Genomic DNA, 13,586 nt, shown 5'->3' on the forward strand with positions numbered 1-13,586 from the left:
CGTCTCCTTGTTTCGTCAATGTATGCATTCTGCGGTATTTTGAATGTACTCCCACTTGAGCCTACTTTTCGGGTACTTCAATTAAGTTCTGGTGACTCGTTACGTGTCAGGCAGGGAATAGAGAGACATTGTCGGCGAGCTGCGTCACGCTTCACTGCTTTCAATTGCTAATTTCGGTCATATCGTAAGGTGATTCCTCTTACTAATTATTACACCGAGAGCGATACCGAATATTATATGAACTGATCTGTCGTTTCTTGAATCGAAGTGCCACTGGTAACAGCTCATCAAATCCTACCCTGGCTCATCAAATCTTACCCTGGCTATCATTTTCACTCACTGAATTTGTAGCAGAGTTTGTTTTTCAGCGCACATGTTATATCAATTACTTAACAGTCAGCGTAACCAATACGTTATTATTATATTTACGACAGTTTCATTTACGTGGGCAGTGCGATGTAACCTTCTATGTTCACCTTTCCTGCAGGTAGATAGCACCCGCTAAATTATTCGGTAAGCAGTAAGTGTAATATGGGGAGAAAAAGACACAATCTGTAACGCTTGTTAGCATACATAGACACACAGATGTTCATACTTCGAATAGGTACTAGAGAGATATTTCGATTTTATCTCAACAGCTGTTCTTAAATGCCTAATCAGTGAATCAACACTGGGAAATCCGGCTCTATTTGAACGCAGATACATTTACATCGTTACAAATAACGTAAAACCTTCCAGTCGAACTTGTGCAACACACTAGTATTCACCAAAGTGTCATAAAGAGACTGTGGTCTAGGAAAGAACAGTTCCTAATGGGACGGAAATCGGTAGATGTGATGTACATGTACAGACGAACAACTGATTATAATTCCTGAAAAATTGGATGATTCATCAAGAGAAAGAGTTTCACAAATTGAGCAAGTCAATAACGCATTAGTCCTCATCTGGTCCTTATGCAAGCAGTTATTCGGCTTGGCATTGGTTGTTAGAGGTGTCGGATGTCCTCCTAAGAGGTATCGTGACAAGTTCTGCCCAATTGGCACGTTAGATCGTCAAAATCTCCAGCTGGTTGGAGGGTCCTGCCCATAGCGCAACGTTCTAAACTGGGGAGAGATCCGGCGATCCTGCTGGCCAAGGTAGGAAGACAAGCAGAAGAAATTCTCGCCGTGTGCGGGCGAGCATTGTCTTGCTGAAATATAAGCCCAGGATGGCTTGCCATGAAGAGCAACAAAACGGAGGACAGCATATCGTCGACGTACCGCTGTCCTGTAAGAGATCTTGCCAGGAATTTAAATGGCACGCCAGACCACCACTCCCGCTCGTCGGGCTGCATGGTCGGCGACAGTCGGGTTTGTGTCCCACCGCTGTCCGGGGCGTCTCCAGACACGTCTTCGGCCTGGATTCTCATCGACTGGAGCACAAACATCTTCAGTGATGAGTCCCACTTCGCCCTGGACCCCGATGACCAGAAGGACACTACAGCTTAACTTCAGAAAACACGTACATATGGATGTAGTTTGCAGCAGTTATGCAGAGCTGAAGAAGCTTGAGAAATATATACTAGCGTGGAGAGCTGCATCAAACCAATCTTAGAACTGAAGAACTCAACAACAACATCACTGACGTCATTTAAAATGAACATTACCTTGCAACTGAAGGCTGAAAAAATTGTTTATTTTCTGAACATGTAAGTGACTTTTAGACGGACTTACACCGGTCTTTTACTGGGCGATGGTAGACAGTCCCGATCAGCAGAAAATTCAGGCATGTTGAAAACCAGTTATGTGGAGAATTTAAATACTTCCACACAGTCAATGATATCTTCCAATAGGCACTACGAATACCTACTGAAACCAGTACAAATACGGCGAAATGTTGATTTCTATTTTTAAGATTATTATGTAAACTGACACTTGGGTCACACTATTATAGTTGGCCGGCGGCGGTGGTCTAGTGGTTCTAGGCGCGCAGTCCGGAACCGCGGGACTGCTACGGTCGCAGGCTCGAATCCTGCCTCGGGCATGGATGTGTGTGATGTCCTTAGGTTAGTTAGGTTTAAGTAGTTCTAGGGGACTGATGACCACAGAAGTTAAGTCCCATAGTGCTCAGAGCCATTTGAACCATTATTGTAGTTGTTAGCATCTTTGATTGTTGATCAGAAGTCACGGTTTCAATTCCAGCTACTGCTTAGATGATGATCATGATGAAGTTCCATACGCCTTGATAGAGCGTAAGGGACGATGCGGGAGACACGCGCCGCTGTACTAGGCAAGGTCCTAGCGCAGGTGATTTGCCATTGGCTTCCTCCAACCGTAATGGGGATGAATGATGATGATGAAGACGACACAATAGCACCCAGTCATCTCGAGACAGGTGAAAATCCCTGACCCCACCGGGAATCGAACCCGGGACCCCGTGCTCGGGAAGTGAGAACGCTACCGCGAGACCACGAGCGGCGGACATGGAATAAAAACTATAAGCTGTATAAAGATAACCTCCCTCCTTCCAGTTCTGCCAATGGCCTTATCAAAAGCTGACTGGCGGACAGAGGAAAGCTCAGCACATCCCTCTGGCCTTAGCGTCCGCAATTGCACCTAAAGGACCTAATGATTGAAGGCTCTGCAATGATCGACGGTATGTAGATGAAGAAGACAACGGAACTCACTGCGCTAAAGATAAAAGTGGATAAACAGCGCACGACGTATTAAAACAGATATACCCTCACGAGGAACATTGCCACCACGAAAGCTCCTCGGGTGAACTAGCACTCATTCGAACCCCCGACTGAGAACTAACCAGGGTAGAATAAACATATCGAGACAAATCGAAGTGTGCTTTGTTAGAAGCTGGAATTTTTTGGGAAAATTGTAAAATATTAAGAGAGACAAGGGTAGGCTTAAGTCAACAAAGGTTAGCAACGAGAAATTGGAAAATGATTGTTGGGTAATAACAACACAAAGTATAACTGGTTTTGGCATTGTATGGATAACAGTAAGTTACTACAGACAACACAGTGACAAAATTATTCTTCTGAGGACTAAAACTAAATCAGTATCTACTACAATTGAATAGTTTTGCATTCCTATGTAATGTTCTGTTGATTAAAATATACAGAGAATACACGCGGAAAATCAGATCTTGATAAAATATTTTAGGGCTATTGCAATTTAACAATGTTAAGTGAACGGAACGATTAGCAGGGGAGAGATTGGTAGATCGAATTATTAGAGAATGCAGGCTGAGAGAATAAATCGTTTTTAAAAATCACTGGAGAAAGAGATGTACTTCGAATAAACCAATAAACCAGAAGACACAAAAAGACATCAGCTGAACTGTATACTGCCTACACCAGGACTTGTAACCTAAACATTCGAATGCAAACCAAACTCAGATGCTGACACAGACCCAACGCTCTCTCGAATCAGTGTAGTGAAGAAAAGCAGGCTGTAAATCAGAAGAAAAAGGATTACGTTTCGAAGGTGCGAATGAAGATTAGAGTTAAACGCCCCGTCGACGGCAACGTCATTATCAGCGGAGCACTAGTTAGCGCGTGAGAAGAAAAGAGAAAGAAATCGGCTGTGGCCTTTTGAAAAGAATCAACCAAAGCGCACTGGGTAAAAAAATTAGTCAACCCCAGAACGCCACCTCTAACCTTGATAATGGCTTCAGTTGTGAGAGGAAAAGTGTCAAGATGTTTCTTCATGTATGCCCTACCCTGTAGAATGTAGAGCCAAAAAAGTATGGGGATGTTTATTGCTATGCATTACCCGCAGTCACAAAAAGGCCCAGTCCTCCACTGTGAGATTTAGCGGAGCAGTCGAGGTGCGATAGAGCGTCTAACTGATCGTCAGGGTAGGAACGTATGCATGCAGCCCTGTGAACACGGTAGTTCTCATCTTGGAAGACGCGACTGTCCAGAACATACTCATCAAGGAGATGTAGAAGATGCAGAAGGAAGGTCAACACTCGGTCAGCGAGAAGTTGAAATAAATATCCTGGTTCACACGCACGGAAACTTGAAGCAGTGGGCCCAAGTCATGGTACGAGATTTAGTTTAGACCAGAGGTGGTTCGTGATGTTTTGGGGGTTGTTTTACCCCCAAAACATCACGAACCACCTCTGGTCTAAACTAAACCCTCCACAAACTTGATTTGGGACCGATGACCTCAGCAGTTTGGTCCCATAGGAACTTAGCACCACCACCACAAACTGGATTAAACGCCTCATTCCGCTGTCTTAGCACCTAAAACGTTGCATAATTTGAAAAGAGGCTACATCGTTACTCGGTAGATCAAAATTCACATCTTCAGTCCAGACACTTCCCAGTTTCTGCGTTTTCTGGCCCATTGGAGACTTGCGGTTTTCTGTGCTGCTGTGAGCACTGATTTTTTGTGAGGTTCTTGATTTCGTATGGCCACTCCATGCAGTTTCCTTCGCAGTGATCGCTTGGAAACTGCTTGAGCTGGGCCTACATTCACTGTCGTGAGCAATTCCTTCCGGGTATGAAACTGTCTGTCATTGACATGGCCTGACACTGATCTTCTGTACCTGGCAGTTAGGATCTGTTTACGACGGTTGTTATTACACCGTCCTCGACACGTTGGAACAGTTCGCGTTGATCCAGCGACAAATCGGGCAACTCTATTCGAGGTATCAGCATAGGAACGCCCAAAAACGGTATCTCATTTCTTCCATTTTGTCAGTTCTCCATATCGATCCATCTTACTGCGTTGATATAACAACTGACAGAAATACATCACTTCACTATCATGACATGTTGGAGATTGATACCAGTCCCACACCGTCCACAGAGCTCCAAAGCGATAAGTGTGCTTTTTGAAGGGGATGTCTAATGCTTAGTTCGGAGAACTTACACTTGTCTTAATTGGTTGTGAGAAATCATGGAACGTTCATGTCTTAGTGACGGCACGGAGACTCGAGGCACTCTCTTTCTGAGGTCGAGGTCTCAACTCTGCGTCACTTTGCTCGGCTGTACGGAAGCGTGGAATGGACAGTTTACCGTTGAGTAATAATCCAGGCAGTGAACAATAACATAAACAAAATCGTCCAGAAAAGTTCAGTAGAAATTCTTTACAATGTAATAAACAAGAAATAATGAAGCCAAGGTAGGTCCTTATAGGCAGCAAAAGCAGGGCCTGAAACTCTACGGATAAATTAATAAATATTTAAACTTCTTCATGAGAGAAGAAAACATAACGATCCAAAGAGTGACACAGGAATTAAAAGAAGCGCAAAAAAGCCAAATCAGAATGAATAACAAATGCAGGTAAAAAAGTTTAGGAAGGTAGAGTCGAGCGAAAAACTGATTCGGTGTCGTTCTGTGAGTTTAAACGTAATTTCGAAGTAAAACGCAAACCTATCAAGTCCAAATGAAAAAATTCTGTTATACGTAGAAGAAATGCCTTTTAGATGGCATGCACGCCTGTCCCAAACTGTGACAGCAGAACAGGAAGAGGCTGATTTGTAAGAAATACGCTGGTGTCCAAAAGTAAAGCAACAAACCTTTATTTCCCCGTCCTGTGCCTAATTCACGATATAATCATACAAACTGTCAACCAGATATCCGAATGATCTTGTTCTACATAGATGACATTTCGGTCAACGGACAACCATGCCAACTATGACGTCAGGGTACCTACGAAACGAGGTAGCGTTCGCCGGATAGTCCCACATCCACAATCGCTTTGTACACATTCACGGACTGTGCAGTATGGCACAGAGAAGATGCCTACTAGACTCTCTGCGGTGGACGGCCATAGCAAGAATGGAAGCAAGACAGTCGCAAACTCATGTGGCCCGATGGCTTAATGGAACCATCCTGTTGTTTCTCGGATGTGGCGAGAGTTTATAGAGACCGAAACTGTATCCCAAAGACCATGGCAGGACCGACTGCGTGTGACTTCAGAAGAGAGGACCGTCATTTGGCTGTAAGGGCACGCCAGTCCCGCCTTAGTACTGCATGGCACTGACATGTGAGCTCGCAGCATCCACTGGACGTGTTGTATCGAGGCAAACGGTGTGCTGACGGCTTCGGCAGAGTGGCCTTTATTGTCGGAGACCTACCGTATGTCCAACTCTGACGCGTCTTAACAGAAGGGAACGTCTAGAGTGGAGTCATCAACATGCCACCTGTGCGCTCGAACAGTGGGCCAATGTTTCTTTCACAGATGAGTCCTATTTAGTCTGGAGAGTGATTCTCGATGGATTCACATCTGGAGAGAACGTGGTACACGATTTCGGGATCCTAACATTGTGGAAAGAGACCGATGTCAAGGAGAATCCCTAATGGTGTGGCCAGGGATTATGTTGAGCACTCGAACACCTCTTCTTGACATTGTACGGGTATCGTGACGAGATCTTGGGACCTCATCTGCAGTTGTTGCGGGGTCTGTGGGCCTAGACTTTGTATTAATGGTCGAAATGCTCAACCCTACAGAACACGGGTGGATGATGTTTTCTTGGAAACGGAAGATATTGTACGCACGGCGTAGCCTCCTCGCTCTCCCGGTTTGAATCACTTAGAGCACGCCTAGGATGCACTAGGGAGATGGCTTGCACCATGTTAGTATCCACCAACCACTCCAAGACTTGCAAGCAGCTCTGCAAGAAGAATGGGCGTTATTGCCTCAACTTGAGACTGACGACATCATTCACAGTATGCCCCATCGTTGTCAGGTCTATATTGCTGCCAGAGGGGTCACACCCCATACTGAGCACATTAACCAGTTGTCGGAATGTGTGTGCAAATCCGTTAAGTTGGAAAAAGCGAAGAACATTTTTGTCTACCGTGATGCATGGCCGGCCGCTGTGGCCGACCGGTTCTAGGCGCTTCAGTCTGGAACCACGCGACCGCTACGGTCGCAGATTCGAATCCTGCCTCGGGCATGGATGTGTGTGATGTCCTTAGGTTAGTTAGGTTTAAGTAGTTCTAAGTTCTAGGGGACTGATGACCTCAGATGTTTAGTCCCATAGTGCTCAGAGCCATTTCAACCATTTTTCGTTATGCATGTTGCAGTTGTTTACTTTCTGAATCCTTTGCATTGTTTCTACCTTACTATCACCTGTTTGCATTGTTTTGTAACAAAATAAAGGTAACCTTCCAAAATTTCCGGTTGTTGCTTTAATTTTAGACACCAGCGTAGTCGCTTCAGCAATGCAGTCAGTCTGGGTACCCGCTCCACTGCAAAAAATAAATAAATAAATAAATAAATAAAAACGGAAACCACAGTCACGTGTAAGAGAGGAGTTTTGAATCATTAGCTACAGCTGATTTGCTATTGGCCAACAAACTGCGTTCAGTCAGCTGTTCCACCAGGTGTCGGACGAGCTGCGTAGAAGTCAAAAGGTCAGACAACTTGTTTTGGTGAGGTTACAAGCCTGTAACTGGGAAGAAGGTGCGGCTCTGCTAAGCGGATGAAAGGGCGACCCGGGCATAACTTGTTGCCGCTATGCGAGTGCTTCCCCGCCCTGGAAAGAGTTCAAGGCTGCTGAGGACTTTCTGCAAGTTGAGTCAGAGAAAACTACGGCCCGTCAAAGCAAGACTTCAGTTACGAAATACAAAGTTCAGACGCTTTTGCACAGCTATAGATGAGACACCGATGTATTCTAATCTGCATACTGGATGCTGCGAATATGTCATTGCAGTCCAGTTTCGGTTTCCTAAATGAACATTGCTTTCTACCAACTTTAGCTATAGTCAATTTTTTCATCTTTTACCGAGAGAGATGGCGCAGTAGTTAAGGCACTGGAAAAGAATTCGGGAAGAGAGGAATTCAAATCCTTTTCCTGCCGCTCAGGCAAGTTTTCTTTGATTTCTCAAAACCACTTAAGGAGAATACTGGAAGGATTCCTTTGCAGAAGCCACAATCGATCCCTACCGCTTCTTTGTCCAATGCTAATTTGTGCTCCGTAGCGTTTCTTCTTTGACAAGATATTAAATCCTCATATTCTCCTTTCATCTACGCTCACATCCATTGTAGAAGAATATATTATGGTTCTCACCAAGATAAAAATAACAATAGTATATTGCACATGTAGGTACTACTTTTTAAACATAAATGACTCGACTCCTTATCTTCTTATAGTGGCACAGGACCACATTCCTATCCCTCTACATCTGACACATCTATATGATAAAAATTTTTAAACAGGTGTGTGATAGTATTTATTCTAATTGGGATGATATTTTTTGACATCATCAGAAGTCTGTTCTCTGTAATCGCGGGATCAACCCTTTTCACCAGTTCCCGAATCACTTTTGATCGTCTCTCATTTTGCTCTTCATCATTCTGATTTGAACTTCAGTATTAAAGTACTAATCACTGATTCACGTTTTCTTCCGAACCCATCAAGCCATAAACTACACGGAGAACGTTCGTTTCGTACATTTAAAAAATGATTATCATGCTACACGATGTGATCATTTGTAATCGTTCATAGCTGACAACTAAATACAAATAGCGTGCATTCCCAGGCAGAACAACAGCATTTGCGTGTATGTGTGAAAATCATCGGCATCGTATTGTTGCCAAAATCTGTGGAACTTTTTTTCTATGTGGCCTACAATGTACGCGGAAGACGAACGTGTTATTAACGTTATCCCCGTCAGAGACTAGCAACAGTTTCTTGTTACCGCCTATCAGTCCAACTTTTCTTGACGTTCTATGTTATTTAAATTAATTTACTCGTAGTTAAACGACACACTTTCTTTTATGTCAAGAGATTTATTATTAATACACGACCGACTAAAGCAGTGCAGAGAGCAGTTTTGAGTTGTAACTAAATAAATGAAAAAATACCTTAGCAAACGAGGTGACCTGCGAAAAATTACCTATTTACTGATCATGAGTTCTGTTCACGGCGTATTGCACAGAAGCCCGGCTGTATGCATAGGCCCGGACATTACGCTATACATCCACTCGTTTCGACCAGTTCCGCTGACTCAAGAGCCGGCATTCGAGACATAAAAGAAGTTAACATATTACTAGTAGAAGTTAACATATCAATTTTAAGACGTAATGATGTAACAACGCGTATATCAGCCCAAGATTAAGACCTGATTTTGTCCGAGAATTCTTTTCTGGTACTTAGCAACGCTATCATTTCTGGTAATACAATCCCTAGTTTGAATTTAATGTCAAACATTACGTTCCTCGAAAACTTGGTGGGTGAGATTGGTCTCACACTGGAAGGAAAGATCAAACAACTGTCAGGAGAGCGTTTTCCACTAGCAGTGTGATGCTCAAAAAACTTTGGATTTTTGTCTGCTTGGAACAAATGTGTTTTGACATCGTTCCTCCTGCGTTTATTTATAACTTTAGTGGGTGCTATGATCACGTCTTCTACTAATATTGCCCTTCTCTTGGTTTCAGAAAGGGAATTCACATATTTTACATTTTTCCCCATCGAATAGTGATGATTTTGGTAACACGGAGGTTCTAGCATTGTTACTATTATAATTTTAAAACAGTCTATTTAATACGACGAGTGTAGTCTCCAGATCCCTAAGATGTTGAATTTTTCCATAAAATATGCTTTTAAGTTTATGGTACTGGTTCTTCTGGGAGAAATAATGAACAATCAATGATATTGATTGTATGAGTTCAAAATATTGTTTGGATGAGTTCAAACGATTATTCTTTCTCTTAGTATGTTACCTGTTCAAATACAGAATATCAAAACATTTTATTTATTCAAAGTGTGACCAGATTTTAGCCTCCTTGTGGACTTAGTAATGATGTATTCGTATACACACAAATCAAACGACAGGAATAGCTGCTGTCTAGCTGGTATATTCTAAAGAAAAACTTACGACAATAAGATATACTTTATACCTATACAGGGTGTCCCAGAAGGAATGATCAATATTCTGGGATATGACATGAACGATCAATCGAAACAAAACTGTCTAGTAAAAAATGAGCTCGGAAGTGCATATTTTAAGAGCTATGAACACTTTAACATCTTCGATACTGTGAAAGAAATCTCTTCTACTGCAAACTCTTTGCTTTCCATAATTTGGGAGGTGGTAGTACGGACCAATACAAGAAAAAAAATGTCCGGTACACATGAGCACTTGTTCATCTTCGCTGCTGCGAAACAGATCTCTTCTAGTGGACAAGTGGTTGTAGCTCATAAGGCACCCATTTTAGAACACATGTTTACTGGACTCCTTGCTTCGAATAATCGTTCCTGCCATATCCCTGAATACTGACCGTTCCTTCTGGGACACCTTGTATAGCTGTATTATAAACCATTGCAAAAGAGAAATACTATGTAAACATATGCTCAATTCTCAAAGGATTAGAGATGCAGCTATCTGAAATTCCCGACGCTTTATGTATCGACCAATGGAATCTGCACAGGTTAATACGAGATGCGCACTTGGTCTGGGAAAGTGAATGAGCTATGAACTTTACCATTCTGTCTAGTGTAATTCACATGAGCTCTAACTTTATTAAACCATCTTCAGAGGGGCAGAGTATGTCTGCACAAAGATTTCAATGGAAATGTCGTGAAGTGTTGCAAGACTACCAAAGATACTTGCCTGAACGAATTATACCTCATAGTGCAAGAAAGTCTTCGACACACTGCACGAATGTAATTCTCTTTCTGGCTGTTCATGAATCAGAACGACAAGGCTGATAAGGACATTTCCTGAGTAGATTAATGGAGTTGTAGAAGTACGAGGTGCGACAATAAAGTAATGAGACTGATTTTCTTTGCAAGATGTAGCAACCCTGCAGGCTTGTGTAGGCACAATATCTTTGACCTTGGTCTATAAGCTGCTTCTAGTCCAAGCAACACATCGATGCAACTGCTCAGTCGTGAGTTGTGCTGTAATAAGTTAACACGTGTTTGTGTCTCTCGTCACGGAAATGGAACAGCATAATATTGCGCAACAGTATGCCATTTCTCTTTGCGTTAAATTCGGAGAAAACGCGACGACAACTTATGGTAAGCTTCAGAAGGCATTTGGAAAGGAGGTTATGTCAAGAGCTCAACTTTTTCGTTGCCATAAAATGTTTAGCGAAGGCAGGACGAATGTTGAAGATGAAGACCGCAGTGGACGACCATCAACTTTGTGTCCTTCTTTGATTCCAAGGGAACTGTTCATAAAGAGTGGGTGCCTCCTGGACAAACAGTTAACCATTATTACTACAAAGAAATTTTAGAAAGACTTCGTGAAAGAGTTCTTTGTGCCCATGCCAACATAGCTGATAATTGGATTCTACATCACGATAATGCGCCAACCCATACTGCTCTGTCAATACAGCAATTTTTAATCTCAAATCAAATTTCAGCACCACCACAGCCACCTTATTCACCAGATATCGCTCCGTGCGACTTTTTTCTATTTCTAAGAATCAAAACGGTGGTAGACCATTTTCAAACAACACAAGATGTACAAAAAGCTGTGACGAGGGTCTTGGAGGATATTACAGAAGATGAGTTCCAGAAATGTTACCATCAATGGCAGAAGCGCTGGAAAAAATGTGTGCAATCAGAAGGGAACTACTTTGAAGGGACAACACTAAACTTGACTAAAACGGTAAGCAACATTTTTTTCACATCAGTCTCATTATTTAATTGTCACACCTCGTATATCTCTAGAGATGGGCACTGCTTGCATACTTTTTCTATGCATCTTTCTACTCTGCCCCTTCACATCTCCGCCTGCCATCAGAGAGCAACTAAACGACTCCCTAAGCGTCTTGAGCGGCCTAAGGCGCAGCAGTCATGGACTGTGCAGCTGGTCCCGGCGGAGATTCGAGTCCTCCCTCGGGTATGGGTCTGTGTGTTTGTCCTTAGGATAATTTAGATTAAGTTGTGTGTAAGCTTAGGGACTGATGACCTTAGCAGTTAAGTCCCATAAGATTTCACACACATTTGAACATTTTTGAACCTAAGCGTCATGTGTCATCCCACACGATTGGTTGGAGGCTAGCAGCAGCCAGGCTGAGGAATTATCATCCTACGCGTAGGTTCTTGCTAACACCACAACAAAAAAGTCTGATTTTGGAGTGGTGCTGTGACCTGCAAGCATGGACTGCTGATTAATGACGTCACATTGTGTCCACCAATGAACCACGGTTCTGCAGTGCCCCAAAAGACTACCGTCGGTGAATATGGTGGTACGCTGTGAAGAGATTCCATTCTTCCAATGTTTTTCAGAGGCACAATGGTGTTACTCCCAGTGTCATGGTGAGAGGAGCTTCCTGCACGAGTTCAGGTCACAACTTGTAGTGACTGAGGGAGTTCTGATGGCACAACGGTACGTCACGGTAATACTGTGTCCTCATGTGACATTCTTCAACTGGCCAATGCTCTTCAGCACATGGCATGTGCCTGCATTAATAGTCTGCGTGATGTTGAGGTATTCCTGTGGCCAGTAACATCCCCAGATCTGTCCCCCATAGAACGCGTTCGGGACCATGTAGGACGTCAGTCCCGTCCCAGTGCAGTATCCAGGACATGAAGGACCAGTTAAACAGTTGTGGGCCAGCTGTGCTCGATAGAAGACACCCTTCCCAACCGAATCATTGCATGCATCCAGGCCAGAGGGAGTGCAACGTCACACGGCTCATACTACCGTGTTCCTTGTAATTTGATTGTAATATCACATACCTTCCCAACCTGTGTTTCATTTCGTTTCCTTCTCCACTTCTGGCTGCTGTTTATTGTCAGATAACGTAAATTAACAATAAAACAATAAATGACGACCACCTGCACAATTCCCTATCTTGTCAGTTGCATAGGGCATCGCTGACATGATGTTCACTCACAGATATTGTTAATATCGATAGCCCTTCACATACTTCCATTTCTTCCAGAAATACCCTCTGGTTGTATCGTCTCATTAAATGTTTCCCATTATTGGCTTCTGACTTACTACAAACATATGAACAGCATTGGACGGTTGAGAGGTAAAATCTTGAATTTCGAAGTTACCTACCTAAATAGTATAATTCTGTACATTTTATTGGTTACTAGACAAAGTAGCCAGTCGAACAAGGTCAAACGAACGAATCGATCCTGATTAAGGAACTATCCCCAGATTAAAGTAACTGAAGGAAACGAGGAAAATCTATGGCACTAGAGATGTCTGATCCGGCATCATACATAATACAATTTCAGTAGCTTCACTATCGTAGAGTTGCGCTATAAATGTCTGAGAACAGTATCCATCGTAACAGAACACTGTTGATAGATTGGGATGTTACCAGTACACGAACACAAAGGGCGCGCGTATCTCCAATTCTTCCTGTCAGAAGAACAGGGGAAATATATGTTCCGTGAGATCAGAAATTCAGTCCGATATGCTCTCCTGCTATCGCCATACATGATAATATGCTCTATCTCCTCATTATGGAAACAACTATTTTCAGTTGCTGAACTGAAACATAAACTTGAGTGTGAGCTAATGTGAAACAGAGTAATCTACTTTTAAATTACATTCTGCACCTGCAGATGCATACACAACTGGCCATTAAAATTGCTACACCACGAAGATGACGTGCTACAGATGCGAAAGTTAACCGACAGGAAGAAGATGCTGTGATATG

The sequence above is a fragment of the Schistocerca serialis genome, chromosome 1 (genome assembly GCF_023864345.2).
Source record: "Schistocerca serialis cubense isolate TAMUIC-IGC-003099 chromosome 1, iqSchSeri2.2, whole genome shotgun sequence".
In the NCBI taxonomy this organism is placed as follows: domain Eukaryota; kingdom Metazoa; phylum Arthropoda; class Insecta; order Orthoptera; family Acrididae; genus Schistocerca; species Schistocerca serialis.